General features: G+C 44.3%; 1 protein-coding gene across 4 annotated transcripts in view; it reads right to left on the bottom strand.

Annotated features, from left to right (window-relative positions):
• FAM107B (family with sequence similarity 107 member B) overlaps nucleotides 1–22351 on the bottom strand; it is an 86881-nt gene that overhangs the window by 35094 nt on the left and 29436 nt on the right. The window contains exon 1 of one of the 4 annotated variants that reach the window (XM_009214015.4): nucleotides 18170–18725. The exons of the other annotated variants lie outside the window; for them this stretch is intronic. The gene's annotated coding sequence lies outside the window, so the exon portion shown is untranslated. Of the gene's footprint in view, nucleotides 1–18169; nucleotides 18726–22351 lie in introns of those variants that run through there. 4 annotated transcript variants of the gene reach the window in all.

Genomic DNA, 22351 nt, shown 5'->3' with positions numbered 1-22351 from the left:
GTTGTAATGCTTGTTGTGACCCACTAAACTAATTTTATGACCCACTAACGGACTGCCTAGCAGCTTGGAAAATCCTGCCCTAATTCACTTACTTAAACTTGTCACAATAATTTGGCAGCTCTCTTAGGACTAGTGAAAGCACACGAAAACGTCCAACAGAAATGTACATTGGATGAGCTGCGCTATACCACCTGTCATGATCCCTTCCAAATGGGAAATATTTAAACAGTTTTATTTGGGTTAATATTACTGATAGTAAGACATCATCTTCTCTTCCACCTAATCTTTAAACTACCCTTCTCCAATTGTTAAAAAATAATCTCAAATCTTTTTACCTGTGTGTGAATGAGGGAGGGAATAGAAATTAAAGATGACTTCAATAATTGTATCTGTTCAGTTAGGTAAGTTTTTCCCCTATATTATGATGAAAGCTGAGGAATAAAGATGACCAAGACAGTAAATTGCCCCGCACTTAATAAAATACTTTGTAAAGCAGTTCCAACAGTTTCTCTATCCACAAATAAAATAAAATTAGCTTCAACTGCATTTTCCTTTAAAAAAAAAAAAGTGAAAGTCAGTTAACAAGCTTCTTAATGCCAAAGCAATCATTCTATCTATTTAATTTTCTAAGAAGCTGAACAAAATTCCACACCCTTAGCTCAAATTAACAATGGGAAGAAGGAAGTTCTCTGGTCCCTGGTACCAGGAACCAAACAGTCAAGGGCCATTTAACCCCACCACACAGGAAACTGGGCAAAAACAGTAGGGGAGACACTAAGAACTGAGGTACTTTTCATTCCGACCAAAAGAGATGATACAACAGTAATAGCATGACTTGTAGAAGGAGCCCAAGCTTTGGAGTCTGAGAAACTCAGTCCAGCTCTGCCACGTATCAGCTGGCCTTAGTTCAGCAGCAAAAACAATGAAAATAATTACTCAACTAATATTAGCTTTGAGCTGGGCAGTCCTAACTGCCATTATCTCAGTGAATTTTTACAACGCTCTGAGGCAGGTTCTGAGGGCCGGAGAGGCTAAGAAACTTGCCCAAATTCATACAATTAATAACAATTAATAATGGGAGGGGCAGGCTTCAAACACGGGCTGACTCATTTTAAAGTCATTGAGGGGATTCAGGTAGCTTTCTGAGCCTGTTTTTCCTTGTCTTCACCTCCCAGGCTTGCTGCACGGATTGACACCTCTGGCCCACCCTAAGAGGCTCACTGCCACACATATGTCATATATAATTAATGTATGGTAGATATGGACTCACCTTATCACAGGTATCTCAGGTAAGCTGGCCTCGCCTGTTCAGAGAGTTAGAAATGGGCTTTTACTTTATCTCCTTTTCCTCTACCCTCCCACTGCCTTACCCCACAAACACACCTCCCCCACGAATACTTTTCACCCACCTTATGGCAGTAGGACCTAGTTCACAGCACTGCAGGCATGAGAAACATGACACCCATCATGAGTATGTTTACCAAAGGAACGGAGGTGGGTGCTAGCATTGCTTAGGCAGGGCAAAGGTGCCGGCAATTCAAAGCCAAGACAATGACATTCAGAGAGCCACAAGGGCCGGGACTCAGGCTGGGCAGGAGGAATGTGCTGGGACAGCCATGAGATTAAACTTATTGACCCAACAAGGTCTTTGCCACCCAACAGAAGGGAGGCAGAAGAGGGATGAAGTCTAGTACGGCTGGTGTGAAATGGACTGGACCAGTTGTGACTTGGGGATCTGGCACAAATGGGAGGGGCAGGGTCTCAAACATGCCAGGAGTTCTGCTTAAGGCAATAAACAGTCTCACAATGGAGTGTGGCATTGCATAAACATTGGTTTTGGAAACAGGAAGTACCAGTACCAAGCAGCTAGTAAGTTTCAACAGAACTTTTCAAAATAGGGTTACACTGTCCCTTTCTTTCCTGTGTACGGTAGATGACAAATGCTATGCCCTCCAATCCTGTACCAAAAAAGTGGGTCAAGAGAAGCAGTGATGGGCGGTCAATGAAGCTAACCGAAGTATATCAACCAAAAGCTCATTTAACCAAGTAGATGAAAAATATGCCAATCACCTGATGACTGAATCAGGCATTTTTTAAAGCAAGTATGTAACAATTGTGAGTATGCAAGCTCCTATGGTCTAACAAGTTACCTGTAAATGTCAGACCAAAATTGTTAGTTGTCATTAGCAACAGTACACAACACTGTCTGCTCAGATTAGTCATAAGCAGTTGAGCTCTTTGTTTTACGTTATAAATATACAACTAATTATTATAAAAACTATCTTCCAAGTATTAAGAAATCACTACTTTCTCAAACCAGAGGGATTTATAACCAAAGTCATAATCTTTGACTCGGAGAAAAGCACCCATAAGCCTAAATGATATAAGCTGAATTTATAAATGTTTGGGAAACAGGACATTGTTATTATAAAGTTGTTTAATAATTTGAAGACATATGATTTTTTTTACCTCAAGGAAAAAACATTGATTATAAAACTGACTACTGGATTAAATAATATTATCTAACAAAAGCAGACTTACAAAGACATCTATTATTTTAATTAAGTAGTGATGACATTATGAACTTGGAATCATACTTCCACTGATGTAATTTAATGCCTAATTATAAAATAAAGTATTCTAAACATTTTACTTCTGTCTTTAATCTAGTTTTATTTTGCTCACTCTTATTTTTTTAAATAAGTTGTTCCCACCCCATTAGCAAGAAATAAATCTTGTTTTCTCTTAAAATGTTCACTTCAGAGATAAAAAGATTCGATTCAGTGACTTGGAAAACTTGGGCACTATTTGTTTCCTCACTGCATCTGCTGCTGAACCATTTTCTCTACAATTAAACATCATGGCTTTATCAAAGAACACAGGTCTATCTAAACGTCAGAAACGCCAGGCCCAATCCTTGCTCTGCCACCCAGGAGGCTCGGTGCCTTCAGAAAGCAAGTCGCCCCCTCAGCGTCAAAGTATCCTCACCTGAGCCCCGGCCTAGGCCATCAGAGGTCCTCACTAATCAGGACAGGCCAATGCTAAACTTGCAGACATCTTTCACACACACACACACACACACACACACACACATTGGGCAGTGCAATCAGGCCACACGTGACAGGCCTTTCAAATCCACACACCCCACCCCAAAAGGGGAAACAGGAGAAATCTGATTTTACCTGGCTGCAATTGCAATGCCGAATAACAAGGTGAGCCCTAGGACACCTCTGATCCACAGGAATCTACATTAAAGTTTGTGCACTGCTGCCTGGGGCCCTCAGGACTTGCAGGTGACTAGGCACAGAGAGAACACCGACCAAGCACATTCCCTTCTTAATACTCAATATACAAAAACAGCACTATTTGACTAACAATGATTAGCTTAAAGCGACTTTCCAGAGCCCTCGTCCTTCCTGTCATCAGAACTGACTGATGGGAAGGCCAGTAATTTGATATCGGAAATTTACAATTGATAAAGTCATCGATGGTGACTCCTCCCAAATGCATAGAAGATCTGGAAATGCTGATCTCAGAGTTTCTGGACTGTTCAGGGCTTGACCAGGATTCTCTGGTCGAAAAAGGAAATACACCAGTCAGCACTCGGCATGCCAGATAGCAGCCCAGGCCAAAATATTCACATTTGACAGCCCCGACCTAACGAGAGCTCAGCTCTGGACAAAACAAAGCCATGCGCAACGTTTAGACTTGACTGACACCTACTGTGTGCCCCGCGCTACTGCCCCTCACTCGAGATCTCCCTGGCCCACCTGGGCCACAGGCCACAGCTGGCTTCACAACGCATCCTGCAATGGAACAGCAGGCAAAGATTTAGAAGGCCACCTCAGCAAGTGCCACTTCTCAAAGATACCTAGATAGTTTTGTGGCTAAAATAAATACAGTATCCAAGTTTTCGTTATTGAATAGAAAAGGTTCAAAGCAGGAAATGTGCACTAAGAATGGACTTTCTCCCCATGGGATTGTCAGGGCCTCTCAATAGCTTCTCCAATGCCCTGGCAGCGGCCCTCACCCCCCACCTGATCTGACCTGGGTCTGCTTCTCATGCCTCCTGCCAGTCTCTCCACCACCTTGCTCCCTGCGCCTCAGCCACACAGGCCTGCCTTCATTCCTGGAACGCACCAAACTCTTCCTGGGCTGCATGTCTTGGTGCACACGATGTCCCCACCTGGAGCACATGCCCCTCCCAAGCCAGCCCCCTTCCCACACTTCTCCCGACCCCTAGCTCTTCCTCACCTTCTCCGTCTGTATTTCAACATCACCTTCCTGGATCACCAATCCAACACGGGTCCCTCCGTGGTCAATCTCTGTCCTAAGTTTGTTTCCCAGCCCTCACCATCTGTAATTGTTTAATTTATTGCCAGCCCCATGTGTGTTTTTGATCTTCTCCCCTCTAGATATTTAGCTACCTGGGGGCCAGGGCCATTTCTGGTTTGTACCTCACTGGATCTTCAGGGCTAGGAACACTAAATGTTCAACTATCATCTGTTAAAGTGATGAAATACCTCAATCAATTGTGCGTGGAGAAAAGACGCAGTCTATAAACATTTGTGTTTGTACTAAACTGGTCACGGTGTGAAAACAGCTGCTCACTGGTATTGGACACAATTATTAATTTCTAGCCCCTATTTCTCCCTACTAAGTACCCAACCAGGTTGGGTCTGTGCTCTACTGTAATCTCTTGATTAAAATGGGATTCTCTGTTATTTAACTGTTTAAAACTGGTAATAGAAATTATATCAACAATGATGGTTTGGTTCCCAGGTAATCCACAAAAATACGACCGCTACTACTGGTTAACATTCAAAGTGCTTACTGCATCCCAGGCACTGTTTTAAACACTCATACTTCATCTCAACCTTCACAACAGTTCTGCGAAGGAGGTATTATTATCCTTATTGATGGAGGAGTAGCTGAGGTCCAGGGGGATTAGCAGCCTGCCCACAGTGATGCCACTGGAGGGGCCTAGCCAGGACCCAGCCAGGTCCCAGCCAGGTCCACCCGATGCCAGAGTGCCAGCTCTTACGATAGTTCATCCCTTGCTAATGGAGCCCACAGGCTAGGAGGCAGGAGAGATGAGGTAAAGCTGTCTCTTCCTGATTTGGAGTCAGGCAAACCACTTTTTAAAATGTTTTTAGAAAAAGACTGAATTCGTCTTTTGAGCCCCTCTCTGTGAGTCCAGGTAATTCCCTCCTAATTCCTCAAGCTTGCCCTCTCTGTTCCTCAGTTTCCTCTTGCTTCCCTGGACCATCCCATTAAATGCACCACTAGGCTTGGGCATTCATGACACAGCCCATAATCACCTGCCTCCCCTACCAATGTGTGTGTGCATACACTCACACACATACACGCATGCGCGCACACACACATACAGACACACGCACACACTCACACACATACCCGCACATGCACACACTCATACACATACGCGCACGCGCACACACAGACTCAAAAGCTCCAATTTGCTCCCTCTAGCTTTCAGAAGACACAGGGTAAACAAGTCACCTAATTAAAAAGGAAAATAATTCCTTGACCTTCCTAGAGATGCTAAAATTCATAACTTTTAAAAGGTAACTTATTCACAAAGCACCGTTTGAATTATTACACAGCCAAAAGAATGACCAAAATTGGATGGCAATTTCCAGAAGCGTCCGGAAAGAGAGTTGTGTGGAGAAGTCATCTGGCTACTGCTCACCTGATCTTGATTTTTTTTTTTTACCTGTATATCTTCTCCATTTCTGAACTCAGTGTAAGGTGATCCTGACTGTGCCTCTGGTGAACGCAGGAAGGACTGGAAAACTGGGGTCGGGTGGGGAGTTGAGCAGGGAGCTTGCTAAGTGTGTGGAGCTGGAGACCACCTATAGTTTGTGGCTGGAGTTTTAAAACACAACACCTTAATATGTTCTGCCAGGTGTAGTGAAAATATGCCTGATGAGCTTGAATTCTTATTTGCTTCCAAAAGCTCTATGTGAAGGGGAGCCCAAATTAGGAGATGAAAACACAGAAGGAAAAAAAACAAAACTTCAACTGCTGAGTTGTGTGGGTCCAACAAAGAGTAACAGGATTATACGTCCTTCAAAGCCAAGCTGGCTTTGTTGATTTCCATGTGAACCAACTGGCCTAAGCTGACCTCCATTTCCCTTCCAACGCAGTCCAGCTGTGGCTTTCAACCCCGGCTCACACATCAAAATCACCTGTGGAACTTCAAAAAAAAAAAAAACTGGTGTCTAGCTCCAGCACAGGGAGCAGAGAAGGAGAATCGATCCAGATGAGCCACAAGTACAAGACGGCCTGTGCCACACACAACCATGTCCAGAGGGCAGGCTGGGGAGAACTGCAAGAACCATTTGGTGGACCCGACTCTTCTCCCCCATCTTCAGGACCAAGCGTGTGAGCCAGCCACCCACCTGCGCAGCCAGCTTTCATGAGCGCAGCTTTGCCAGCACTGAGGTCTGAGTACCAGGGACACGGTGATGAACGGTCCCGGCAGACCTGCCAAAGAGCTTCCATTCTAATGGAAACCATACCAGGGAGATTTAAATCCCCCTGTTCTCTTTAAAAAAAAAAAAAAAAAAAAAAAAAAGGAGGGGGCAACTGAAAAGGATCCCCTAAGCAATTTCAGCACGGAACTTCAGTCCTATAAGCCCGTGGCTTCTCACTCAGTTCTCAGAGGACTTTTCTGTGTAGTATTGGATTAAAGGAACTGTAAGAGCCTTCTCTAAATGTGGAGAGAATCATACTAGTATAAACCTCAACCTCCTCCTCCTAATTCTTTCCATTTTCATACAATCTCTGAATTAACAAATGCACAACCCTTGCTTCCCCAATCTCATTGCAACCTGCGTGCCAGGCACTCTACAACCCGTTGTTCTACTCAATAGCCTGATCCAGACCATCAAACAGTTTTAGTCCAGTGGCCCTTATGTACCCCACACTCTCAGCCTGAGTGACCACCGTGCTCTAAGACCAACGGTTTGTCCCATCTGCACTCTGGGTGGCTTATTTTTATTTATTTATTGTCTTTTCTTTCTTTCCCAATTGGAACAAGCGCCCATCAAAGGCTTAGGAGATAATAAAAGATGTACAAGAACAACTCCAAGATCCCTTTTAAGAGTCTTTCATCTTTCTGTAAAAACTAAAGCAAGATACACAACATACGAGTGTCACCTAATATCCCATGCTAATTCAGAAGCAAGCTATATGAAGCAATAGGAAACACAGAGCTGTCAGAGCAGGAAAGCCCTGGAGGCTCGAGTCAGCGATGACACCACAGGGTATTCAAGGAGCACCGATGGCCTGCAGGTGGCAGAAACAATGGAGGAACCAGCCTGAGTCAAGGAGGACTCACTAGGTAAGGGCGGGAAATGGGGCTGAAGAGGTGGAATGAGCAGTCAATGGAAAGATTGGGAGTCAGGTGTGGCTCACCTGCGACAGGGGCCTCGGCAAGAGACAGGTATGGGGACACTGTTTTAGGCACATGGATTAAAAACACAGCTGCCATCAACATTGATTCAGCCCGTGTAAATGGCGCACCAGTTTATTCTCCACAAGCTCTTAATTAGGGTGGCTCCTACCACCTCCATTCCTATCATCAAAATGGTTCAAAGGATGCCAAAGCCCCCATGTTTACACATTAGAAATTCAAAATTGCTTCCTGACAACCTTCCTGGGCTTTTCAAGTCCCTGTTTCTCCCCCTACAGAGCAGATGACTGTTCTGGGAGACAGCTGGCGGCAATGAGTATAAACAGCCAACTGTGTGGCCATCCCGCTGTAATTCTGTTCCCTACACATCTGTCAACTGGGTGTCAGGCACAGGGTGTGCCACTGGGTCAAGCTATACAACAAAACCAGCCATCATTCTGTCTTTAGAAGGAGGCAGGGCACCTGGAGAGTAAATGCCATCTTGTATAGAGTCACCCACAAGAGGGAATCTGGTGAATTCATCCTCCCATTAATTCATCAAGTATTTAGTCCGTGTCTATTAAGCGTAAGGCACTGTTCACAACAACATAGGCCTAGCAGCAAAGGACACAAAGCCACTGCCCTCTTGGAGCCTGCATTCAGGCACAGGTAGCCAACTGACAAACCGAGGGAAATACAGTATCAGGCCGCGCAAAGTGCCATGCGGGGAAATACAGGTAAGGCAACGGAGTGGCAGAGGCTGCACTATTGTGGATATTCATGAAACACCACACTGAGAAGACAGCAGACACCTGACGGAAGTGAGGGACGGAGCCCAAGGCTACCAAGGGAAAGAGGTTCGGGCAGATGGAGCAGCAAACACAGAGGCCTGGGGCAGGTGGGAAGAGCGAAGAGGCCTGACCAGGAAAGCGGCAGGGAGGCGGCATGGTCAGGAACCGGGTTATGGTAAGGCTTCCTGCCCTCAAAACCACAGGGGGGCAAGGGCGAGAGGCCCCACAGTTTGTGGTCATGGCAATACAATAATAATAACAATAACACTCCCCATTCCTTATTTAGATCTGCAAACCTTTCCTAGTCTAGTCTAATACATAAAAGAAAGAAATAAACATAAATAGTGGTTTCAACAATAAAAAAGAATAAACCACTAGGTTTACTTAGATTGTATTTTGTTTTTTGTTTTTTGTTTTTTTTTTGAGACAGAGTCTCACTCTGTCACCCAGGCTGGAGTACAGTGGCATGACCTTGGCTTACTGCAACCTCCGCCTCCTGGGTTCAAGGGATTCTCCTCCCTCAGCCTCCCGAGTAGCTGGAACTACAGGCATGTGCCATCACACCCAGCTCATTTTTTGTATTTTTAGTAGAGACAGGGTTGCACCATGTTGGTCAGGCTGGTCTCAAACTCCTGACCTCAAGCAATCCACCTGCCTTGGCCTCCTAAAGTGGTAGGATTACAGGCGTGAGCCACCATGCCCGGCCTTAGAGTGCATTTTCTACTCCAAAGAGTTCAACTCATACTTACTGATGGAAAGTAAATTCGAACATTTTCAAATGTAATGATGATGTTAACCAGTAGGGATGCCCTCAAATATAATATCCTCAATTGTTTTAAGCACAGGACAGAATGGTCTTTTAATCTAAAACAATATTAGAATATGCAATTCAGTAGTTTTCCATCACAGTCTACACTTCAAAGTGTAGTGATACACCTTCCTAAACAGTCTTGGGAGAGATTCTAAACCCTGAGAGTCACTGACACAGTTAACTAAAGCCACAGAACTATACATTCAGCTGGAAAAGTCAAAGTGATAACGTCTTCAAGCTTTACTACAAGTGGTAGAGGCAGAGTTGCTAATTTCCTGCTTTGTGGGTGCTTTGCAGCTTCTGTAGACATCTTAATAACCAATTATATCATAAGAAATGTAAGAAGGAAATACAAACATGATGAAATCCTCTACTTGCAGGAAAACAGAAGATCATCAAATTTGGAGTCCTGTCCACAGAAGACAAAAGTCTGGACGTAGCAATCCTTTACGACAGTATCACGTCAGCCACATTATTAGCTGCAAACATGCTTTCTAAGTCCAGGAGTGAGCAGGGAACTCATTCCCAGAGGTGAGCTGCCCTTTGCATTTTTGAAGCCACTTGAACTTCCAGCCATAAAACTGTGACACTCACACCATTGGCAAACAGTTCAGACACAATAACTCAGAAGTTGATTGCATGCTAATTTCCATGTTATTTCTCAACCATGAGAGTAGCTCTATTATGCCTGTAGGACAAGATATCCTTTGGCCATTTCACTTAGATAAGAAACAAAGCTTGCCTGAGCTATAACAGAAATGAGAAAAAGCAAATTATGTCTCTGCTATATGTGAAAGTTTAATTTCTGCAACTTTTCTTGAACAAGTCAAAGCTTCTCTATTCAATTGATGAATTGCTACTGAAATAAAGCAGAAAAACTGGGAAGTTTAAAAGCCACAGAAAGGTTACAATAGTCTGTCAAATAAATAAAAACTTGAGGGGGAAAACAGATCTTTGTTACCACTCAAATTGAAAATGCTGGGGTTTTACACATAGAAGGCAACCTACAGATGAGGGAAACAGTTTAAACAGACATTTCTCTCAAAACAAAAAAATACTTATTTTTTTCTTCTGATTTTAAAAGCAATGTGTTGATCACACAAAATTTGGAAAATACAGAAAAGTATAAAGAAAATTTCCCCCATGAATGCATCATTTAAAATATTTATATTTTGATACATTTCCATTCAATTAATACAAATACACGCCTTTTCATTTTTTAGCAAAATTGGGATATTAAATAGTTTATTACATTTGTAAGCGTGTCACCCGTAATAACTTTTTCAATATATGGTTGCAAAATCTGCCATTACATGAATGTATTATAGCTGACTTAACTATTCCTCTATTGTCCTATTCAAAATGCAAGATAGACAAATTAATTTTAATGTAACAGAATAGGAAAGACCATTGCTATGGCTTCAGAATACTGTAACTAACCTTTCAGACACTACCACTTGTCAGGTTTTGGTGTGATATCAAGGAAGAATGTCCGTAATTATTTGAAAAGGTTATTTCAATTCTCTGACCTTTCCCAATGATGTAACTGTGTGAAACCAGATTTTCTGCATATACAACCCCCAAAACAGCCTATCCCGACAGATGGATTACAGAAGCAGATATGCGAACCCAGTTATTTTCTATCAAAGCTGGTTATGAAATAGATTCACAAAAATGGAAAATAATGTCACTCTTCTCACTAAATTTTTTTTTGGTTTTCACTTTTAAAAATCACTAAAGAGATATAAATAAATAAAACAATGTCAAACATTCATCTCATACTTTTTTTGTTTTAGGAAGGTTATTCTTCATTATAAATGGCCTTTTTATTAGTATGTAACAGGTTTATTATTATGGTTGTTATTTTTAGGTGAACTTTTAAAATTTCTCAGTTTTAATTTTTAACATAGTAAAATATCAATAGATAGAACCAAAAAAAAGTTCTTTAAGATTCTCGAATACTTTTTAAAACAGTGTAAAGGGGTCCTGAGGTCAAGAAGACTGAGACCCAGTAGGTAACAGAATAAAGAGTTTAACAGATAAATAAGTCCACTGACATTGTGTTTGCTTGTTACTGACTTCTGCTTAAAAAGAGACTGCTCCGAGACGTTGAGCAGATCAGCGGCAGCTTTCTTGGGTAGACTTCTTCCTCTTCCGGCCACATTTAGTCTCTGAATAATGAGGCCCCCAAATACTTGATCCATTTCACCATTCTATATGAAAATACTTTTCCAAGCAGATACGGCAGGCTTGTGAGGAAACAGCGCCCCCAAGAATCGGAGATGCAGATCTCTCACTCGACTACCTCACCACTTATTTGTTTAAAAAAAAAAAATAAGATAAAATATTATCAAACTATTTTTGCTGCGGTAAGGGCAAACTGATTCAGATGGCGGTATCTGAAATACACTTATCTCCATGGTTAATCATCACCTATTTTTACTTCCTCCCACCCGAATTGCACAAGTTAATTCTGTGAATTCTGCAGGGCAAATGGCACCAGTTTCCTTCCACCTGTTAGTGCCCAGCTCTCAAGAGAAATAAGAAAACACCCATTTATTTCCTGTCACAGTTTACTTTCTAATCAGTAACAATCCAACTGAAAGGCCCAAAACTATGATAACTGTACAGATATTTCTAATATCTCAAGAACAGGAATCCTACTATACCATTGTCCTACTCTTCCATATATAGTATTTTCTACACTTTCGTCCTGAAACAACAAAATGGTCATACTTGAAAACCTGGGCTGGGCTGGGCTGGGCATGGTGGCTCACGCCTGTAATCCCAGCTACTTGGAAGTCTGAGGCGGGAGGATCACTTGAGCCCAGGAGTTCAAGACCAGCCTGGGCAACACAGCAAGACCCTGTCTCTAAAAAATCAATTTAATTCTTTTAAAAATTGGGCTGAAAATTAAAACAAACTCTTTCATTAAAACACGTATTTATTGAGTGTATAGCATGTGCCGGGCATATGTCTGGACACTGAGGATAAAGCAGTAAAACTCTCTGCCTCATGGACTTACTTATCATAGCTTATTTTCTACTGGGGGAAGCAGGCATTTGACAAAGGAGTAGCAATGAAGTGTGCTGGGTTTTAACAGAGGAAGCCGAGGTCACCATGAGAACAGACCATGGAAGTCCAGGGAGAGCATGTGATGAAATGCAGTCCAAGGGAGAACCCTCGACAGACATAGGCACGTGGGCTTGGAGCACAAGATGGGCCAGAAGAAGAAGAAAGATGGGGCTCAAGCCTGGGGTTAGGGCACAGATACAAACCCGGACTCCCCAGGTAATGGGTGAGGCCAAGTGCTGAAATAGAGGACACTGAGGAAGAACCAGGTCAATGGATCAGAGAAAACAAGGCGATCTGTTAGAGACTCACTGCATTTTAGATACCTGCAAAGCATGCAAGCCTATGAAGGATGCCCTGACGCAGGTGCTTGAGCTCACAAGTTAGGTAAGGGCTGGATATGTAGATATGAGAGCCAAAATCCTACAACAAACAAAGCGGCTGAAACTGCTGATATTCCTCAGCAGGGTGGCAAAAGTGTCCTCAAAATACCCAAATATAAAGGGGTGGGGAGAGGAAGAGGAGGCTGCAAAGGAGGCTGAAGGGGATAATCGAGAGGGAGAAGGAAACCCAGGGGAGGGTGTCTCAGGCACTCAGAGGACAGGGAGGTGTTTCACAGAGGAGGATGTGCTCCACAGTGGTAAATCCCAGCTAGCAAAGGCTGCTGAGAGGCCAAGCAGGAACACAACCGAAGGGCCCTGTGGAACTCGCAGCAGGGCGGACATAAGGCCTCTCTGCAGTGCTGGCTTCGTGGGCATGGGACCTTCACAGCCCCTATGCCCGAGGGGCCCCATGCTTCATTTAGTGCTTTGCTGCTACCATCTTGAAATTCTTAATTTTTGAACGAAGAACCCTGTATGTTCACTTTGCACTGGACCCAGAAAATTTTGCAGCCAATCCTGACCCTCTGGTATCAGTTTCACTAAAGTAGCAGAGATAAAAAACAGAATCTAGTGGATTGAGGAGTGAAAAGGGAATGAAAAAATAAATAGGTAGCAGAGTGTCTGTAAGGTGATCCCACATTCCTCTCCTCCTACTGTTCACTTATCACCTGCTTCTAACAACAGAAGATGGCAAAGGTGATGAGATGTCACTCCTGTGATGTCATCATGCTGCAATCTTCCACCCTTGCCAGCTGTAAGGAAGTAAGGACCCATGTGGCATGGAACTGCAGGTGGCCCATGTCCCACAACTGCAGGGAAATGAATTCTGCCCATGACCTGGGGAGCCTGGAAACACTCTTCCTCAGGTGAGCCTCTGATGAGACCACAGCCCTGGTGCCCACATGGACAGGAGCCTGGTGAGAGCCTGAAGCACAGAAACCAGCTAGGCTGTGCCCGGGCTCCTGACCCACGGAACTGGTGAGGGAACCAACACAGGTTGTTTATGATACTGAGTGTGCAATCATGTGCTGTGTAGCAGTAGGTAATAGTACAAGGGAGAAAGTAGAACATGCTCTCAAAACATTTAATCAAGAGAAGGAGAGAGAAAGTGGGCGCTGAAAGAGAAGAGTTCCAACAAGGGCTTGGGTTCTGTTTTTGTCTTAAGATAGGAGAGACCTGAGCACTTGTAAATGCTTATGAGAAGGAAATACCAGGAGAGAGGTTTAAACCGGAGGATGGAGAGAATGGTGGTACAGAAATGGATTTCTAGAGAACAGGATTCCTCTTTCACTATAAACAGAAAAATGAGAAAAGTACAGGTCCAGGAGCAGGCGGATTTGCAAAGGGGCAGTGGGAAGGTCAGAGAATGGCCTTCACACGACTGTCCCGTGAACTGTGGAAAGATCATCTGCCGAGAGTGAAATGAGAGGTAGAGGGATGGGCTGAGTATGAACCTAGAGATTTAAGAAGTGTGGAGGAGGTTGGAAAAGTCATTATGGAGAGGAAGAGGGTTGAGGAGGAAAATCTGATTTCCAGGCAGTGTTGAGGCCCTGGTGAGGCAGATATCAGGAACAGAGATGCAACTGTGTAACTTTCTCTGGCGGAACTCAGAAGTCCAGGGACAGGCATGGGTGGGCCGCCCAGTCCTCTAGGACAGTGAAGGAAGGGATTCCAGCGTGTTGACAAGCGCGTCGCTGAAACGCTGGAATTCAAAAGCAGAGGCAAAGTCCAGCAGGAGCAGAGGGGTTGGAAAGGGACCTAGAATGGGAAAAATCTGATGTTCTTATGGTAATCTGTCAGCTGAGCTGAAGGATAAAGCTTCTGGTGAGTGGGATCTCTGGATTTCAGCTCAGAAGCGGTTTCTGGTATTAACAGTGCCTTTTTTAGGGTAACCTCCTCCTCCTAGTTTGAGCACTGAAAGTCCTGTGTCCTGTGAAACTCCTTAGTCCTCAGACTGAACATCCCCATCCCATAAAGCTCCAGCCGCCACTCCAGTCTCAGGCAAACCAGGCCGCTGGTCACTCAGCTCCAGCTGCCATGGTGTCCCCGGTGAGCTTTAACAAATACTGACCTGACTGCGAGCCAGGGGCCAAAACTTTCAATGAATGAAAGAGGAGCTATGACCACGAAATGCTAGAACTGAGGGTAGAGGACAGAATACGACTGAGACAAGGCTCAAAGCAGCAGCGAGGGGAAGGGTCATGACCCAAAAGTGGCCATAAGGGCCATCTGAGCCCTGCCTCCAGATCCCATGGCACACACTGGGTGGGAGAAGGTGCACTCCCATTCCCAAGGGAGCCGAGGCAGCAGTGAACTTGGAGAGCAGCTCTCAGTTAGACCAGGAGGTGAAGATACTGGGGGAGGAGGAGGCTGGCTGATCATCCCAGCGTTAGATCAGGAGGTGAAGATACTGGGGGAGGAGGAGGCTGGCTGATCCCAGGGTTAGACCAGGAGGTGAAGATACTGGGGAAGGAGGCAGCACGGGAGCTGGCTGATCCCAAGGCAGGAGCGCAGCACCTGGTGGAAGAGGCTGGAAGGAAGGGAGGTGGGGTGGGGTCGAAGGGGGAGGCAAAGAGCAGTCCCAGGAGCCTGGAAGGAGCAGGAGGGGCAGGGCATGAGGGTGGGATCCTAAATCCCAGAATCATCAGCAACATAATAAATGGCAACTCCAGGGCAGCTGGCGTCTGACGATGTCTGTGGGACACAGCGCATAGGTGGATTTTAACACACTGAGACTGCTATTTGGTATAATGACATGTTTATCCTGAAGAAATGAAGTTAGGAATTTTCTGAACTACAGAATGAATTTTTTGGTTCTCATCAAAAAGTCCATTGCTCTTGGAACTCAATTCTCAGAGGTTTGTTTCACAGAACATCATCCTCGTTCTGATGTTTCTTCAAATCTTTGCCCACCCTCGAGTCTCCTTAAATTCCTCATATTCCACAAATGATGCGTGTTTGTTATCTGAATCCAGAAAACGCTCATGGCTTTGCAGATAAAACTGCCAATAACCGATATAGAAATAGAGAGTGTAGAAAATATTTCTTGACAATAAAATCAGAAAGAAGATTCAAGTTATCCTATCCCCATGGAAGGAAGCGGAAGGTACATGTTGTGTTGTGGTGAACTGCAGTTTGCATTGTGCACGTGTGTGTGTATGTGTGCATGCATGCGTGCACACATGTGTTATGTTAAGATCATAACATCTGGTGATCTATGTTGTTCCAGCAAAAACTTTAGCATCATTTAGAAAAAAATATAGCAGAAAAAAAATCCCTGAACTCAAGAAACACAGGTACTTCTGTTCAGTGTACCCTTCCTCTTAAGTTTTGGGGAAGATGGAAATAGGCCAGGACTGGAGGTGTGGAGCCCCCACACAGTCAGCTCACAGGTCAGCAGAAGTGACAGGTACTCCAGACTTGAGACCTTGAGGGAAACCAAGGTTCCTGTGTCTCTTCTCTGACATAATCAAGTTCTTTCTTCCCTTCTTCCTCCTCAATACAAGGCAGTGCTTCCCCAAACAAGATATGGGACTCTCGCGCCTACTGAGACAGGCAGAGAGCCTCACAGGTGTCAACAGTTTCGAGAACCTTGCCCAGCCTCAGCCAACAACCAACCAGGCAGGCTGGGCGAGCCCAGAGGTTCCCGGAAACCAGAAACTAGGGCAGAAACACCCAGCAACTCAGGCCCTTTTCTAAAACAGAGCTACCAATAAACACATATTTATAAATCACTGTCACGAGCCATAGAAAGGGAATGCTTTTATAAATTAAAGCATCCAAATGTTAAGCCGATATTACTTTGGATAGCATTTATCATTGCTACAGAAAAAAAATTGTATGTAAATAAATGTGAATGAATGCAAACAAGGTAAATAAGTGCCCTATGTTAATATAAGTGTAGCCCATATTTTTTCTGAAATGAAACGACACTGAAAATGCACCTACCAAAAAAATGTGGGTGTGTGTGTGTGGGTGTGTGTGTGTGTGTGTGTGGGTGTGGGTGTGTGTGTGACCTGTTTGTCTAGCTCAACATTAGATTTTTACCCAATATTTTTACCCAGTCTGTGTACACCAAGGCCCAGCAGGGCAGGGCGGTTACACAGTGTATGTAGCAAGACAAGCCATAGCCACTGCGAGAATGACTGCCCAAGAGGAAGGCGAGCATTTAAATCTCCTTAGACAGGTACCGACAGGGACTGGAAATGCTATTTCCACTGTGGTCACCCAAGACATTCTCTCCCTAATCTTAACCAAGGAATAAGAAGCAAATTAAAGGCTGGGTGCCATGGCTGATGCCTATAACCCCAGCACTTTGGGAGGCCGAGGTGGGTGGATCGCTTGAGGTCAGGAGTTCAAGACCAGCCTGGCTAACATGGTAAAACCTCATCTCTACTAAAAATACAAAAATTAGCTAGGTGTGGTGGTGGGTTCCTATAATCCCAGCTACTTGGGAGGCTGAGGCAGGAGAATCACTTGAACCCCAGAGGCAGAGGCTGCAGTGGCCTAAGATCATGCCACTGCACTCCAGCCTGGATGATCGCACTCCAGCCTGGATGACAGAGTGAGACTCCATCTCAAAAAAAACAAGAAGCAAATTAAACTCAGCACATATTAGTGTTTTGTTGTGATCACGTGTTCAGGGAGGAGGTGAAGGCAATGAGCAGAATGCTTTCAAATCAAGAGTTATTTTGCTAAAATCAAATACGTCTCAGCTCAGGCTGCTACAACAAGCTGCCATAGGCTGGGGGCCTTAAACAACACTTGTCTATTTCTCACAATTCTAGAGGCTGGGAAATCCAGGATCAAGGTGCCGGCAGATCAGGTGTCTGGTGAGGGCTCCCTTCCTGACTGGCACACAGCCACCTTCTGGCTGCGTCCTCACGTGGTAGACAGCAGAGAGAGTGAGAAAAAAGCTCTCCTGTCTCTTCTCCTGGAAGCACTAATCCCATTCTCAGGGGCTCTGCCCTCATGACCTAATCAGCTCCCCAAGGCCCCTCCTCCTAAAATCATAAGGGGTTCAAATTTCAACATATGCATTTTGGGGGTGACACACACATTCAGACCATAACCAGTACTTCAAAATATATTGATCAGGCCTACAATCTTCACTAGATAGTCAAACTTTACTGGAAATAGATATCTTCAGAGAAAATGCATAATTATCAGGATCCTAGACACTTAACAGACCATGGACAAAATACTGCAGACAAAAGTTAGTGAATCCAAAAAGATTTCTTAAAAAGCTAAGTAAAGGGCGACTCATACAGAGTTTGACAGACACGGTTGGCATCTGAAGAAATTTTAGGAAAAAAAAAGTAGTTCACAACTGCATAAGACACAGCCTATTCCAAAGCTCTCTTCCTGGCAAAGACACACTATTCAACACCGCTCACTACAACAACATATAATTTTTATTTAGTCTCATACAGGTTGGCTGTTCTGTTAACAAGTCTAAGTTCACACAACATTTTCTAGAGACGGACTAAATTATTCAACAGCCCCAGAAAGGTCCCAGTGCTTATTCTCACCTCAGATATCTATTTTCTTCTTTATGTTTCAATCATGAGCATTTAAGGTGGTGAAAAATCATCCTTTAGCAAGAGAAGAGTTAGCCCAGGACGTCATCCCCATCCCTGTTACCCATCAAGGCCTAAGTGACAAACGGTTACACAGACTGACCTAACCTCACCTCGGTAGATACCAGCAGGCTCCTCAAGTCCCAGGTAGCAAATAAAAAGATTGCAGTAAGAATGCACCTTCTGACTGCGGTAGTTCCTTAGAGCGGTGAAGAAGAGCACCCAAAATAAGAATTAACCATCCCCTAAAGAGCTCTCTTTCTGGATATATCAAAAGAGCCACAGTTCAAGTTCAAAGAGAAACACTCTAGCAACTTCTGAAAGCAGGAACTGTGTGCAACTGAATGACCTCATCCGGCACAGCAGCCAGAGAAAACAATGAAAAACAAACCATACCAACTCTGGTACCAGTTACTGACCTTCCAGACCAAGGGATCGTGCTGGTGGCACTGGTAAAATGTACTTGTACGTAAAAACTCGGCTCCTCTACTTTAAGCAAATGTGCACGCAAGACCTCTCCAGCCCTACCATCCCCATTCCGACACTCACACAACCTGACTGCAGGAAGCATGCGTGAGTCAACCTCCAACTGGAGGATGCCAAGTTCTCGCACTTCTTAGAGCATCAACACACCTACAGCACGGAGGCCTGAGACCAATCAGAACGGCCCTCCTGAGGCTGGGATTCATGGCATCACAGCCCACTTCATAAAACGTGCTGAGAATTTTCTGTAAGGAAGGGCTGTGTAGGCCGGGCGCGGTGGCTCAAGCCTGTAATCCCAGCACTTTGGGAGGCCGAGATGGGCGGATCACGAGGTCAGGAGATCGAGACCATCCTGGCTAACACGGTGAAACCCCGTCTCTACTAAAAAATACAAAAAACTAGCCGGGCGTGGTGGCGGGCGCCTGTAGTCCCAGCTACTCGGGAGGCTGAGGCGGGAGAATGGCGTGAACCCAGGAGGTGGAGCTTGCAGTGAGCCGAGATCGCGCCACTGCACTCCAGCCTGGGCGACAGAGTGAGACTCCGTGTCAAAAAAAAAAAAAAAAAAAGGAAGGGCTGTGTTTAATACAGCAGAAGACAGGTACGGTGGTGTGCACCTGTGGTCCTAGCTATTCCAGAGGATCACCTGCACTCAGGAGTTTGAGGCTGTAGTGTACTACGATCACATCTGTGAAAAGCCACTGCATTCCAACCTGGGTGACAGAGAGACCCCGTCTCTTTAAAAAAAATACATATTTTTTTTTACATATATCTTTATATATATTTATATATATTAGAGTGGGTATATATATGCATATATACACACATATGTATATATACATATATAGATATATGTATTCATACATATATCTTTATATATATGTATATATATTAGAGTGGAAAAACATTACAAGTAGAAGGGACTTGAGTTCCAGTCCCAATTCTGCCCAACTATATCTGTATGACCTCTGGGCTGAAGGATCATCCCCTCAAAAACAAGGAGTTTCCTTCCAGTTCTAGATTGTTATTACTAAATTATTAGGAAATAGCAAATATATTTCAAAGCAATAAGTATGGAATTACCATTGCAAAGGCACATACAGATGCCCATTTGGTGACATCTGGCCCATAAGTACATTTCAACTCCTGCACCAAGCCCAGTGCATGGCAGACACCAGCTACCTCCCAGTGCCACTGCCCTGCTCAGTCAGTGCACTATGGAGAGAAACAGGCTCGGTGGAAAGCTCTGAAAACTGCTATGGTTTGACTCTGTTCCCCAAAGTTCATATGCTGAAATGTAATCTTCAATGCAACAGTGATGAGGCCATGAGGGCTCCACCCCATGAATGGATTAATGCTGTTATCATGGAAGTGGCTTATAAAATGGAAGAGTTCGGCCCCCTTCCTCTCTCGCCCTTCCACCTTCCACCATGGGGTGACGCAGCAAGAAGGTCCTCGCCAGATGCAGGCCCTCAACCTTGGACTTCCCAGTCTCCAGAACTATAAGAAACACATTTTTGGCTGGGTGCGGTGGTTCATGCCTATAATCCGAGAACTTTGGGAGGCCAAGGCAGGAGGATCACTTGAGGTCAGGAATTCAAGACCAGCCTAGACAACCAACATGGTGAAACCCCATCTCTACTAAAAATAAAAAATTAAAAAAAAAAAATTAGGAGGGCATGGTGGAACATGCCTGTAGTCCTGGCTACTCGGGAGGTAGAGGCAGGAGAATCACGTGGGCCCCAGAGGCAGAGGCTGCAGTAGGCCGAGATCACACCATCATGCCTCCAGCCCAAGTACCCATCTCAAAATAAATAAATAAGTAAATAAGTTCCTTTTCTTTGTAAATTACCCAGTCTGTGGTATTCCATTACAGCAGCACAGAACACACTACAACAGCGTCTATAAACAATGCTGTTCTAATTCACACTTGATTTCATTCTGGATTCCTTCCCAAATGATCAGGAAGGAAGGAAGGAAGGAAGGAAGGAAGGAAGGAAGGAAGGAAGGCCAAGGAAGGAGGGAAGGAGGGAAGGAGGGAAGGAGGGAAGGAGGGAAGGAGGGAAGGGAGGGAAGGGAGGGAAGGAGGGAAGGAGGGAAGGAGTGGGAAGGAGGGAAGGAGGGAAGGAGGGAAGGAAGCTGAGGGAAGGAAGGAAGGAAGGAAGGGAAGGAAGGAAGGAAGGAAGGAAGGAAACAAACAAACAAACTAGGCCCAGGAGCTCATCTGCTCTGCTCCTTCTCTCATTATCTATCCTTCCCATGACACAGGAAATATTTGGCCTCAACATGAAATGCCATAAGACCACGTTAGATACTTAGGGCTAGCCTCTGCTTATAAAAAAATGCAAAATATCAGCTCAGTAAGAACAGTGTGATCGGTTCAATACACAAACACTATGGAATATGCATGCCACCCTCAGAAAAAATACTGAATTAGTATTTAATAAATAGATAACAAGGTGATATTTCCTCAGGCATCTTGACACAGTTATTCCCAACTGAATCTGTAAGAGTGAACTGTTACTCTTTACATTCTGTACCCTGAGACATCATAATATGTATGCACGGTGGATATAATTTATCCAGTATCTCAAAGCTGAACCCTGGTTTTGTTGTTTTAACCTACACATTGCTAAGAAGAATCTTCTGCAGGACATTGTGCAGACCGGTACAAAAGCGCCCTGGGCAAACAACATTTGGGAAACACGGCCCTCACCTACACTTGCAGAGTTCCTGCCAACTAGGAGTTTCCGCTGTCACCCAAGTCTCAGAACAGAGCCGTTGTGGCTGATCACAACTGTCCACCTCTCGGCAGCCAATCAGACTAGCAGACCAGACATACTGTTTTTATCCAATGGACCACAACTGGCCAAGAGAGGAGAGATGAGAAAAGGCTTAGCACACAGACCTCTCACAGATTATTAGTATATTTTAGTCAACTCCTAGAAAAAGAAGTATGAAATTATACTGCTAATATGAAGGGTAGGAAATAAAATTGCTTGATTTTTAATAACATTACATCACACTTTTCCCCAAAGCATCTCCACCCCTGACACAAGTCATATATGGCCCTATAAATTCTGTATGGAGATGGTGAAATCTCTTCCTAATTCGTGTATAATTGGCCACAGCTAGCAAATAACAGGATGATTGAATCCAGGCCTGTTTATTCCAAAAATCATATTACTCTAGGCTACAGTGCGCCCCACTGAAGAACACACCAGGAAAAAGAAATATGACCTCCTTTATTAACAGTCTTTCATACTGACCTTTAATGAAAACACTGACTTTGCTGACCGGTGGGAAAGTAGCTCATAAAAGTAAGTTATCTGTATGAATCAATAATAAGCACTAAAGGCGCTGAGCTTCCTGCACTGAATAAAGCAGGTGGCATATTATTTAGAATTTCTAGTTTAAGTAGCTTGTACTTCCCTGTACTAGGGATCACATGCTAAAGAAGCTTTTTTTTTTTTTTTTTTTTGAGATGGAGTCTCGCTCTGTTGCCCGGGCTGGGGTGTAGTGGTGCACTCTTGGTTCACTGCAGCCTCCACCTCCCAGGTTCAAAAGATTCTCCTGCCTCAGCCTCCTGAGTAACTAGGATTACAAGCTCGTGCCACCACACCAGCTAATTTTTGTATTTTTAGTAGAGAAGGCATTTCACCATGTTGACCAGGCTGGTCTCGAACTCCTGACCTCAAGTGATCTGCCCGCCTCAACCTCTGAGAGTGCTGAGATTACAGGTGTGAGCCACTGCGCCCGGCCAAGAAGCTTTTCAATGGAGAGCAATACAAACACAGCCAAGAAAAAGCACTGTG

This window comes from Papio anubis, chromosome 11 (assembly GCF_008728515.1).
Source record: "Papio anubis isolate 15944 chromosome 11, Panubis1.0, whole genome shotgun sequence".
In the NCBI taxonomy this organism is placed as follows: Eukaryota; Metazoa; Chordata; class Mammalia; order Primates; family Cercopithecidae; genus Papio; species Papio anubis.
Note: the sequence above shows the minus strand (reverse complement) of the source record. Positions and strands in the feature narration are given on the sequence as shown.